General features: G+C 33.7%; 1 non-coding gene across 1 annotated transcript; it reads left to right on the forward strand.

Moving 5' to 3' along the window:
* Nucleotides 1-3,451: 3,451 nt before the first annotated feature.
* On the forward strand, nt 3,452-3,556 carry LOC144293553 (U6 spliceosomal RNA). The gene has a single exon (XR_013360761.1). It is a non-coding gene; the product is annotated as a U6 spliceosomal RNA (small nuclear RNA).
* The last annotated feature ends 7,608 nt before the right edge of the window (nt 3,557-11,164 follow it).

Raw genomic sequence — 11,164 nt, forward strand, 5'->3', positions numbered from 1 at the left:
CTCATGCTTCATCTATCTCATGCTTATCACTGTTGCGATAAGCTAAATGCCAGATCTCTGAAGTTTCTAACCATTTAAACTTGAGAATCTTTTCATGTGGAAGGGCTGCTATTTGGATCGAACTATGTTCATCTGAGGAACAGCAGATTCCAGCTGACTCAATTTAGAGCTTTTCAACAAAGAGAACACACGGGCTTCCAGAAGATCAAGGAGAGAAAGAAATAAAGATAGACAATGTTGATATGTTACCAGCTAAATTAGTTTCTTGAAACTTTTTAGCATCTCTTCTATCAACTTATTCTTTATTTTATTTTATTTTATTTTATTATTTTATTTTATTTTATTTGCTTTGAGAAGCGCTGTGCATGATTTTTAAAATAACCTATGACAGTGCTCTTCATACTAAGAGGTATTTTCCCCTGGAGAACATACTTTTTGAGGGAGAAGCAAGTATGAACTCTATTAAGGAAGTCACTTTCCTGCTCCAATTCTCAACTTTCACAAATACTCTTTGCTAAAATGTATGTCTCTAAGAACACCCTTGCGGTCAAGATACTATGCTGTTTCCCTCCTTCTATTTTAATTGAAGTATAGTGGATATACAATATTATATTAGTGTCAGATGTACAGCATAGTGGTTCAATAATTGTATACATTATAAAATGCTCACGTGATAGACATAGCTAGCATCTGTCACCAAAGTTATTACACTATTCTTGACTATGTATTCCCTATGTGGTATACATCACCATGACTAACTTATTATATAACTGGAAGTTGGTACTTCTTAATCTTCTTCCCTCATTTTGCCTGTTCCCCACATTCTCCCTTCGAGCAACTACCAGTTTGTTTTCTATGATTCTGTTTCTGTTTGTTTGTTCATTTGTTTTATTTTTTAGACTCCACATATAAGTGAAATCATGTGGTATTTGTCTTTTTCTGACTAATTCCAATTGGCTTAATACCCTCTAGGTCCATCCATTTTGTTGAAAAAGGTAAGATCCCATTATTTTTTATGGCTGAGTAATATAAAATATTCTATGTGTTGTTATAGGCTTTATGTCTTGTGTGTGTATATGTTTGTTACATGTGTGGTATGTGTGGTTACGTGTTGTGAGTGCTCTTATGTGTGTGATGTATGGATGATGTGTGTAGCATATATGTTTTGTGTGAACTGTGTATGTGTAGTGTGTGTTTGGTGTATATGTGGTGTGTGTGTGTATGTGTGTGGTATAAGCTTGGTGTGTGTACTGTGTGGTGTGTGCATTTTGGTGAATGTGATTTATTTATGCTGTGTATGTATGTGATGTGTGTGGTCTGTGTGTGGTGTATGTCTGGTGTATGTGTATTATGTATGGTGTGTTTGCGTTGTTTAGAGGTATAGGTATGTTATGTGTGTGGCTTATATATGGTGTGGGGGTCAAGAAATATCTTCCTTTCATTAAGTTATAAGTGATTTTTAGTACATGTATTAATTTAATTAATTTAATACATGTACTTGGGAAAAGCCATATGCTTTCATCCATGAAAATATACTATGCTTAAAACATCCCTCAAATAACATCTTCCTTTCATCATAATAAAATTATTTTTATATTTATGTGTGTAAGCACTAGGGAAAATGATATGCTTAACTCCTTGCAATTATACTGTCCTTAAATTACACTGTTTTCTTTTCCCATTCATCTACTGATAGATACTTATATTGCTTCCATATCTTGGCTATTGTAAACAATGCTGCAATAAACATAGAGTTGTGTATGTCTTTCAATACGTGTATCCATATTCCTTGGGTAAATACCCACTAGTGGTATTATTAGATCATTTGGTATTTCTACTACTTTTCATAGTGGCAGCATCCCAATTTATACTCCCACCAATAGTGCATGAAGGTTCTCTTTTCTCTACATTTGCACCAACCCTTGTTATTTTTTATCATTTTAATACTAGCTACTTCGACTGGTGTGAATTGATATCTCACTGTAGTTTTGATTTGCATTTCCCTGATAATTAGTGATGTTGATCATCTTTTCATGTTCATCCATAAATTTCTTTGGAACTAGAAAAGACTCCAAATACTAAAAGAGTCCTGAGAAAGAACAAAGCTGGAGATATCCCAATCCCAGATTTCAAAATATATTACAAAGCCATAGTAATCCAAACAGTATGGTACTGGCACAAAAATAAATACATAGGTCAGTGGAATAGAATAGGGAGCCTAGAGATTAACCCATGCTTGTATGATCAATTAATCTATTTCAAATAAGGCAATAATACACAATGGAGAATAAACTGTCTCTCTAATAAACGGTGCTAGAAAAACTAGATTACATTAAAAAGAAGAGATTGGATCACTTTGACACCACGCACAAAAGTAAACTCAAAACGGATTAAAGACCTAAATGTAGGACCTGAAGCCATAAAACTCCTAAAAGAAGATTCTTGGACATCAACTTCAGCAACATTTTTCTGGATCTGTCTCAGGCAAATAAAACAAAAGTAAAAATAAACAACTGAGAATGCTACTAGTTTGATAACTAAAAAGCTTATGCACAGTGAAGGAAACCATAAACAAAACAAAAGGCAACCTACTGAATAGGAGAATATATTTGCAAATAACCTGATAAGGAGTTAATATCGAAAATATATAAAGAACTCATAGAACTCAACACCAAAAAGTAAATAATCTAATTTTAAAATTGACAGAAGACTGCAATAGACATTGCCCAGTTGATTCTCTTTTTCTGACCCCATCTCCCCTTCCACTTATCCTCACACAACTTGGATCTGGCCATGGTGCATTTGACATTTTATGTTAAAATCCCCAGTATGCCAAACAAAGAAACAATTATAAAACAAACAAACAAAAAAACGTTGCCTAAGAAACCTCCTTTAACTTCAAACACTCGTTTGAAAACTAAGAAACTTGAAAGGTCTTAGTATAGCCTGTTTTTAAACTTCTCAAAAGTTGAAGATGTATATGACTTTGATGACTGGGTAACAAATGTTTTTATAATTCAAGTGGTTACCAGTGTCTGCTTTCAACAAAATTAAAGGAGGACCTAATTGAGTTGTCAGCTAATAAATCATTAAACGTAATTTGCTTAAAAGATCACAATATAATTTTGGCATACAACACAAAAAGAGTTTAAATAATTAAGTGATATATCTCTGATAGAATAATTTTCATTTCCATTTACTTATTTTTTAAAATATGAAATATGTTGTTTACTACTAGCATTTATAACCATGAAAGGGAGTTGTAAATTTGAGGCTGAATCCTATATGGTTCTAGAAATAAGTTATATTAATCCATGTCTGCATAAAATAGAGTAAAAGCCCATTCATCTCATTAAAAATGAATAAAATTTGCTTAATAATTACCTGTCAAATCTTGGCTATGTTTATTAATTGTATATTAGTAATAATTCTATAAAACTGAAAGCAAATAGTGCTTGCTTTGGCAGCATGTATACTAAAATTTGAACGATACAGAGAAAATTAGCATGGACTCAGCCAGGAAGGCATGCAAATTTATGAAGCATTTCATAAAAAATAAATAAAAAGAATTGTAAATAAATAATACATTTTTTAAAATCATAATTTTTCCCCAAATTGTTGTTGAATATGGATCTATTCTTTCACTTCCTTTCCTTGGAACTAGGTAATAAGTAAAAAGAGAAAATGTTTGAATGCCACATATGTCATTAAAACATCTACTGGTGAGGGGTGTGTGGGTGCTTCAGTCAGTTGAGCCACTGAGTCTTAATTTTGGCTCAGATCATGATTACTCAGGGTCGTGAGATCTAGTCATGCATGGGGCTCTGCACTGGGCATGGAGACTGCTTAAGGTTCTCTCTTTCTTTCTCCCTCTGCCCCTCCCCCAGCTCCTTGCCTGCTCTCTCTCTCTAAAAACACAAACAAAACAGCAAAACAATAACAACAACAACAACAACAAAAAACAATTAAAATATCTACTGATGATACGATTTGGGTGAGATAGTTTAGACTCTTGTTTTAATAATGATGTAAGTAAGTCTTTAAAAGTAGAAATAAATGAAAATACATTAAGGATAATTTTGCAAAGAAAATAACTATAACTCTAGCAACCTTAACAAACACATTTTCAATTATTTTTTACCTCAAGTCTGTGTATTATCGTTTATAAAATATATCAAACTATTTTAAAGAAAATTAATCCTAATTTTTGCTATTAGAAATATCTCAAGGGAAAGTGTACAACAGAGAGATCATTTATGTTAACAAATGTGGTGAATAATTTTGGTATCATTGAGGGTAGGTCAACCAGATATTATGTAATTTCTGTTGTGATATAATATGACATATATAATTTCATGAATGATTATTCTAGTCAAAAGTGTCTCTTCTGAATCCATCAAGCTCTCACATTTAACCTACAATTTACTGAAAGTATGGCAGAAATAGCAATAGCTAAAGGACATCAAAACAAGCAGACAAAATCAGAAGGCAGGATGTTCTTTTGGACAACTGTCCCATTCACGTCAACAAATCAGTGTTAATTAAAAATATATCTCATTAATGAAAATCTGGAAATATCCCAAATTGAAAATGCAGAGTCGGTAAAAATGAAATCTCAAATCAGGGAGGAAAAGATACAACTTTGTAATAAGTAAGATTGACAGCTATGTAAAGAAAATAAATCATTGGGGTCCAGTCCTCCCATTATGTGCTGGATAGCTTCTAAGTGGGTTAGAGATTTTTTTAAAAAAATCTTATAAATACTAGAATAAAACATAGGTGTAAGTTTTAGTATAAATCTAGAATAGAAAAAATTGTCCATATTAGGACACAATTTATAAACAAAATAATGGAAAAAAAATAATGGAAAATATCAGTGAACTGATAAATTCACCACTGAAACATGGATAATGACAAAGTAAAAAAAAAAGCAATTTGTATAATAGCTAAGAATAATACATTAAATTAAATTAAAATTTTTTTCACATCTAAAAACAAAGAAAAGTCCCAGTGCTATAGAAAAATGAAAAAAATAATCAAGTAGCTAAAAGAGCATAGAAATCTACATGCTCTGAAAAATATGGAAAGATGTTCTGCTTTGCTCATAATAAGAAATTGCAAATTAAAAGCACCCTGAGATCCCATTTCTCACATATTGTATTGGCCAACATCCAAAAGTTTGGCAATACCCTCTGTGGATGAAAATGAATAAAACATTCTCCTATATTGGTAATGGAAATGCAAAATGTTAAAAACCACTTTGGAAGGAAATTTAGTAATTACCAGCCACATTTTTTGCATTTGTTTTGTGACCCAGTAATACTACTTTTAAGAACATATCCCAAAGATATACTGAGAAAAATATGAAAAATAAAATTATGTGTAAAAGGCTATTTATGGAAGCAATACCTGAAAAATAAAGCTTGGGGGGAATAACCAAATGTACATCAATAAGGGACATGGGTTGGTTGAGTTCACACAGCAAAGTAAACCAATGGAGTTCTAGGCAGTACTAGTACTAACACCACAAGAGGAATATGTCCATAACCTGCTAAGGAGTTTTCTCTAGTATATATTGTTAAATAAAGAAAGCTAGATGGAGAAAGTGAGTATGAAATGCTATTGTGTACCTAGAAGGACACATTATACACAACATGTTAAGTATAAATAGGAATAAATTAAATATAAGCAAACAGGGGTGTCTTGATGGCACATTGGTCAAGCCTATGAATTTGGCTTAGCTTGTGATTTCAGAGTTGTGAGATTGAACCCCGTGTAGGGCTCGGCTCAGCACATAGTCTCCCTCTGCCCCTGCCTTTCTCTCTTCCCCTTTCTCTCTCAAATCAATCAATCAATCATCAATCAATCAATCTTTAAGCAAAACATATAACCCAACATATTAACTATTAATATGTACATATGCATATAGCTTACTGTAAGAGCTGAAAAAGTAATTTTGAAATTAGAAAACATAGATACTTTGGGAAATAAGAGAGAAGAGGATGAAGAGGACAAAAATAACAGGTAGGCTTCTTCAAATATAGTGTTTTGTAGGTTTATTTCCTAGAACCATGTAAGTACTCTGCATAATTATAAAACAAACTGTATTTACAAAGGGGAAAATAGCATTTCTAGAAACTGAAAGCAAATTGAAACAAATGAAACTATGTAATGAATTGATGATACAAACACCCAAAGTAAAATTAGACCAAGTGCCTTTAAAATACATTAATTTAACTGGACATCTCTATGCATATAGAGCAAGGACCAAACAACTTTAAAAATAGAACTGTTTCAGTATATATTTTGTTAGTAATTAATGATGCTATTAGTTTTAAACATAAATACATACAGTCATCATATTTTCCTATTTCATAAATGTTAGATGCTTTTGGTCATAAAAAGTTTTGAAACCGGTAGAGACATAGGCAAATGTGATAGATTAAGAAGTTTCAAGAACATCAGATAAAAATGAAAATAAATTTTAGGGACATCAAAGCCAAAAGCAATGCTTTATTGGAATTAGATACTGATTGGAACAACTATGGGTTTAATGAAGATAATTGAACTATAATCTGTGTGTTAAGGAGTCAAAAGTGCAATGGAAATAGAAGAAATGGAGACAAAACTACAATACAGAAATGGGGAAATGAAGACAAATGCTGAAAACCAGATCACACACACACAAAAAAAAAGAAAACCAGATCACAAAAAGAGCGTGTATTGCAAGATCACATCGCAGAACAAAAGGTATTTATAGTTAGAAAAAGATCGGAAGTCATTAGTTTAGTATATTTGGGGTTGAAAGAATGTTTATATTGTTCTTAGTCTTTTTATTTCCTAATTTTATACACCAGATATTTACTGCCTCAGTCAGAATAAGTTATTTCTACCCTTGAGCCAGTGATATATCTCTTATTAAATCTGAATGCAAAACACAATTATAATTCATTAAATTATTCCCCCTTTCTTTTGTTATATTTGAGAATGTTAATGCACTGTATGTTTTAAAAGAATCATTTAAATGGAACAATGTAAATCTCACTGAATTAACACTAAAGTCTTTATCATTTATTCCTTTACAAACTTAAAGATTTAACATTTTTCGAACCACTCCTTATGCAAAGGCTGTTTTTCCTGAGGTTTAGTTTTTCTTCTACCTCTTGCCACTTAAAAGCTATACTTGAGTTTAGTCATGTAAAGGTGTATACCTAGTGATTAAAATGGGATTTTATTTCTGCCTGTACTTTACCAAATAGAAAATGCATTTTTAATTTTTTATGTCATTACTGAAAAGACCTCCATCATTGCTAATTGATTTCTTTTAAGTATTTTTATGCGACTCTTACTATGAAGACATATTCAGTGATCTAGACCGTTGTGCTATCTTACTAGCCCAGCCCCATCTGCAACCATAGTCTATACTGTATATTGTAAGCTAAATGACAAAGTGTGGGAATAATTGGTGGGAATAATACATGGTCCAGTGATGTATCAAAAAAATGTATGCTTCCTCTGCAGAGAGAGAGGGAGGGTATGCTTTTCTTTCCTGCAGCTCCTTCTTTCAGTATTTTTAAATTAACATTATTTACTAATTTGCATAATGCCTATAATTTTTAATGCTCTCTTTAATAGCCTGCTCCTTGAATCTTCCCTTCAAATTATAGCCAAAACTGAAAAAAAATAGATGTATTTATTATAGGTGATAGTTGCTTATATCCCCAGAAGTATAATTTTTAGAAGAATTTTAACTGCCATTCCTTTGGCAGACTGACAATACATCTTCAGTCAAAAAGAGAAATAATTCTTTTTTATCCCATGTCTCACTCTGGTAAACAACAGCTCTTGTTTTTTTTTTTTTTTTTTTTTTTTAGGACTGGCAGGATTCATGGTCAGCAGTTGTAACTTCAGCATGTTACTGGAATGTCATTCTGCTTAGGGCTTCTGCATGTTTGGGAAACCATTAGGTTTGGGCATTGTGATTAAGATGAAGGTCAGTTTGGCCATAACTTTTTTTATGGAGACTTTGAGAGTCCAGGTTTACTACTTACTAAACTGTTCTAAAATGAAGTGTGTATCCTTTATAAGAATCATGTCTTAGAAAAAAGTGTGAGCCTTATAAAAAAAATGCAAGTGATTTTAAGAAAGGGTATACAAAAAAAGGGAAGCTATAACCTGCTCCCCCTTTTCACTCTGGCCCCATCTGTTGTAAATGAATAAAGGCACAAATTGGGTTTTATGCTGAACACTTTAAAGTCAGTAGTGGCTTAAGGTTATAAGCAAATGAAAACCAGAAGGAGACTTGGAAGTTCCATGAACCTATGTGCTTGAAGACACAAGTTTCTACCAGGTGACTATAGTGAGAAAAATGGTGAAGATAAAGCTGGCAAGTTTGAGAAAGGATACTCCCATATTCCCAATCACTTTGTACTCTGGAGTCAGTCTGTGAAAAAATCTTTGTGTGTTTGGGCCAGATTAAAACTAAACGATGATAGGGGAAAATGTATAAAGCTAAATTATTTCACTCGGTGGCTTCATTCTTTTGTGAAATGATTATAGTTAGAGGTCATATTGCTGTTGTTTTTCTTTTTCTTTTTTATTTAATTATCCAAAATATATGTTCATAACTCTACAGATTAATAAAGACTTTTGAAATTGTACTGACAAGTGAAATAGAAAGGTAGGAGAACCACAGAATTGGTTCAACTTACATAAAATGCTTTACGCAACATGGCATCATCGTGTTCTGGCCTCTTTAACATACCCGGCTGAGGAAATAGACTAAGATATGAAATGTAAGGCATGAAAGAGTGGGTAGCTTAGCATTGAGAAACTCAAGAACAGTAAAGGAAATGTATGGTTCCTTCAGCCTGGAAGTTTCTACTTTATAAATCCCCACACTTTTGAAAGACCTTACTCATTCGATAATTTGTATCCTTTGTTAAGGCTGTTGGGCCACCCCCTTTTAGGCTCAGATCTACCTCTCTGTTTCACCAGAATATCTCCATAGGGAGCACATGCTCTTTAAAAACTGCTTGGCTCAAAATGGACATTTATCAACTCAAATCTTAGCTAAGCTGGACTGAGTTTATCTTATTTCTTTTCTTATTTGGCTTTTGATCACAATTACCATAGGTTTTTCCATTTGGGAAGAAGAAGCTGGTGCCATGTAGTCATTCTGGGCTTTCTTTGTTTGGCTTTTCTGCCAAGAGAGAAGCAAGGCCTCCAAGTTCAGAAGGTGAACTAGGATTGGGTTACTAAATTCTGACCTAATGCTTTTTTCCTACTGACTTGGGATAATGAAAAAAAATGCACTCACTCTGTATTATGAAGACTCATGCAGCATCCCAGCTCTTAAGGAAGCTCCTATCAAATACATTAAATGATTTTAACAACTAGATGGGGTGGTTCCGTGGTTGAGCGTCTGCCTTTGACTCAGGGCATGATCGCGGGTCCCTGCAGGGAGCCTGCTTCTCCCTCTGCCTATGTCTCTGCCTCTCTCTGTGGGTCTCTCATGAATAAATAAATAAATAAATCATTAAAAAATGATTTTAATAACTCTAGAGAGAGAAAGAGCGAGCGCACTGCAGGACAGAAAAAAGTATCACTTTAAGAACTGAATGGTGGATTCTTATGAGAATATGTTCTCACTGTTTAGCAAATTGCCCCAAGGTGTGGTGATAGAAGGGACATCTACAGAAATACTTCCATTTATGCAGAATTTGCATCCCAATAAAATAATTTTTGCCAAAACCTTTATTACTTGTAGTTCAAATAACACAGTGGTTAAGCTCTAAATAAGGTCCTTTTGGATTCTTGATATCTTCTTCCTCTCTAGCTCCAGGCCCTCAACCATGTTTGGTGGCCCTGCAACCTTGCTTGGATGCTTCCTCTTATCTGTGTCTAAGTCCAAGCAATACCTCTTGGAAGGTACAGAGGTTGAAGGTGCAACATGGTGGTTTCCTCATTTTTTTTAAGAAGATGCTCTTAGCTATGATTATCCAGCTCTGATAGGGTAAGACCTTATATTTTACTAATTACTAGAGAGACTTAGTAAAGGAATTTTATAAGCACATAAATTAATCAAGGAATTACCTGAATATATAGAATAATTTATCAAGTGGAATGAGAATCTATGTGGTATATTAGGGAAAACTTTCTGATTGAGATCAATTTTGGATTAGCACCAGAGTAATGTTGATACAGACTGGGAAAGTCTAGAACTTTGAGGGGTCAGAGCAACACTGGGGCAAGTCATCTGCACCAGGAATAGAGTAGGTATTTATGAAGAGCAAAGTGGGAACATAGTAGAGTCCATGCAGTGCTTCTCAGCATTCTCTAAATATAATGGCACATAGAAAATGATGTCTGTTGTTTGTACTACAACTGGGGCAAACAGAAGAGGATTGTCATGATGGTAAACACCCTCCTTAGACATCTAAAGTCTCCATTCAACAGCTCCAGACCTAAATGATGAATATTTGGATAATCTACAACCCACTTTTGGTATACGTCGGAAAAAAAGGGAATAAATTCCTTTGAGCAGTTTTAACAGACTTTCCAGGTTGACACATCTAGGGTTTCATTTCCTGGAGAAACCATATATCTACGTGCAGCATAGCCTAGAATTCCTATTTTGGTCCTTAAGAAATGCCTTTCCCCAACAGCACAGACACACACTAATGAGTTGGTATTTAAAATCAGGACAGGAAGAATGCTCTTCTTAAAAAAAAGTTATTGCTTTTAGGTTAAATTTTTATGCTAAATTATTAACTTATTAATATAAGTTAAATTATCTCAACCCTATGAATACAGAAGCACCTGCTTTTGTGGTGCTGACAAATTATACTTAAAATGATTTCTTAAGATGACCAATCCTTGGAAAAAAAGAAAGCAGAGCAAGGCATTTAGGTGTGCCTGGGTTGGGAGGTTGCTTCCTGTCGGAACATCGTGACAAGCCCACCGCAAGGTCAGCTCCCTCTCTGGGGAGGTAGTTACGTTCCAGCTCGGGACACGGCAAGCTCTGAAAGTGAGGATAAGCTCAGAATACTTGATGAACAGAAAGATCATATGACTGCAATTAGTGAGATGAGGAATGAAAGGCCTTTAAAAGACAAGGTGAGAAACATAGCTGGAAGCATATCACCTACAGTCATAGTAAAAT

Source organism: Canis aureus, chromosome 21 (genome assembly GCF_053574225.1).
Source record: "Canis aureus isolate CA01 chromosome 21, VMU_Caureus_v.1.0, whole genome shotgun sequence".
NCBI classification, from domain to species: domain Eukaryota; kingdom Metazoa; phylum Chordata; class Mammalia; order Carnivora; family Canidae; genus Canis; species Canis aureus.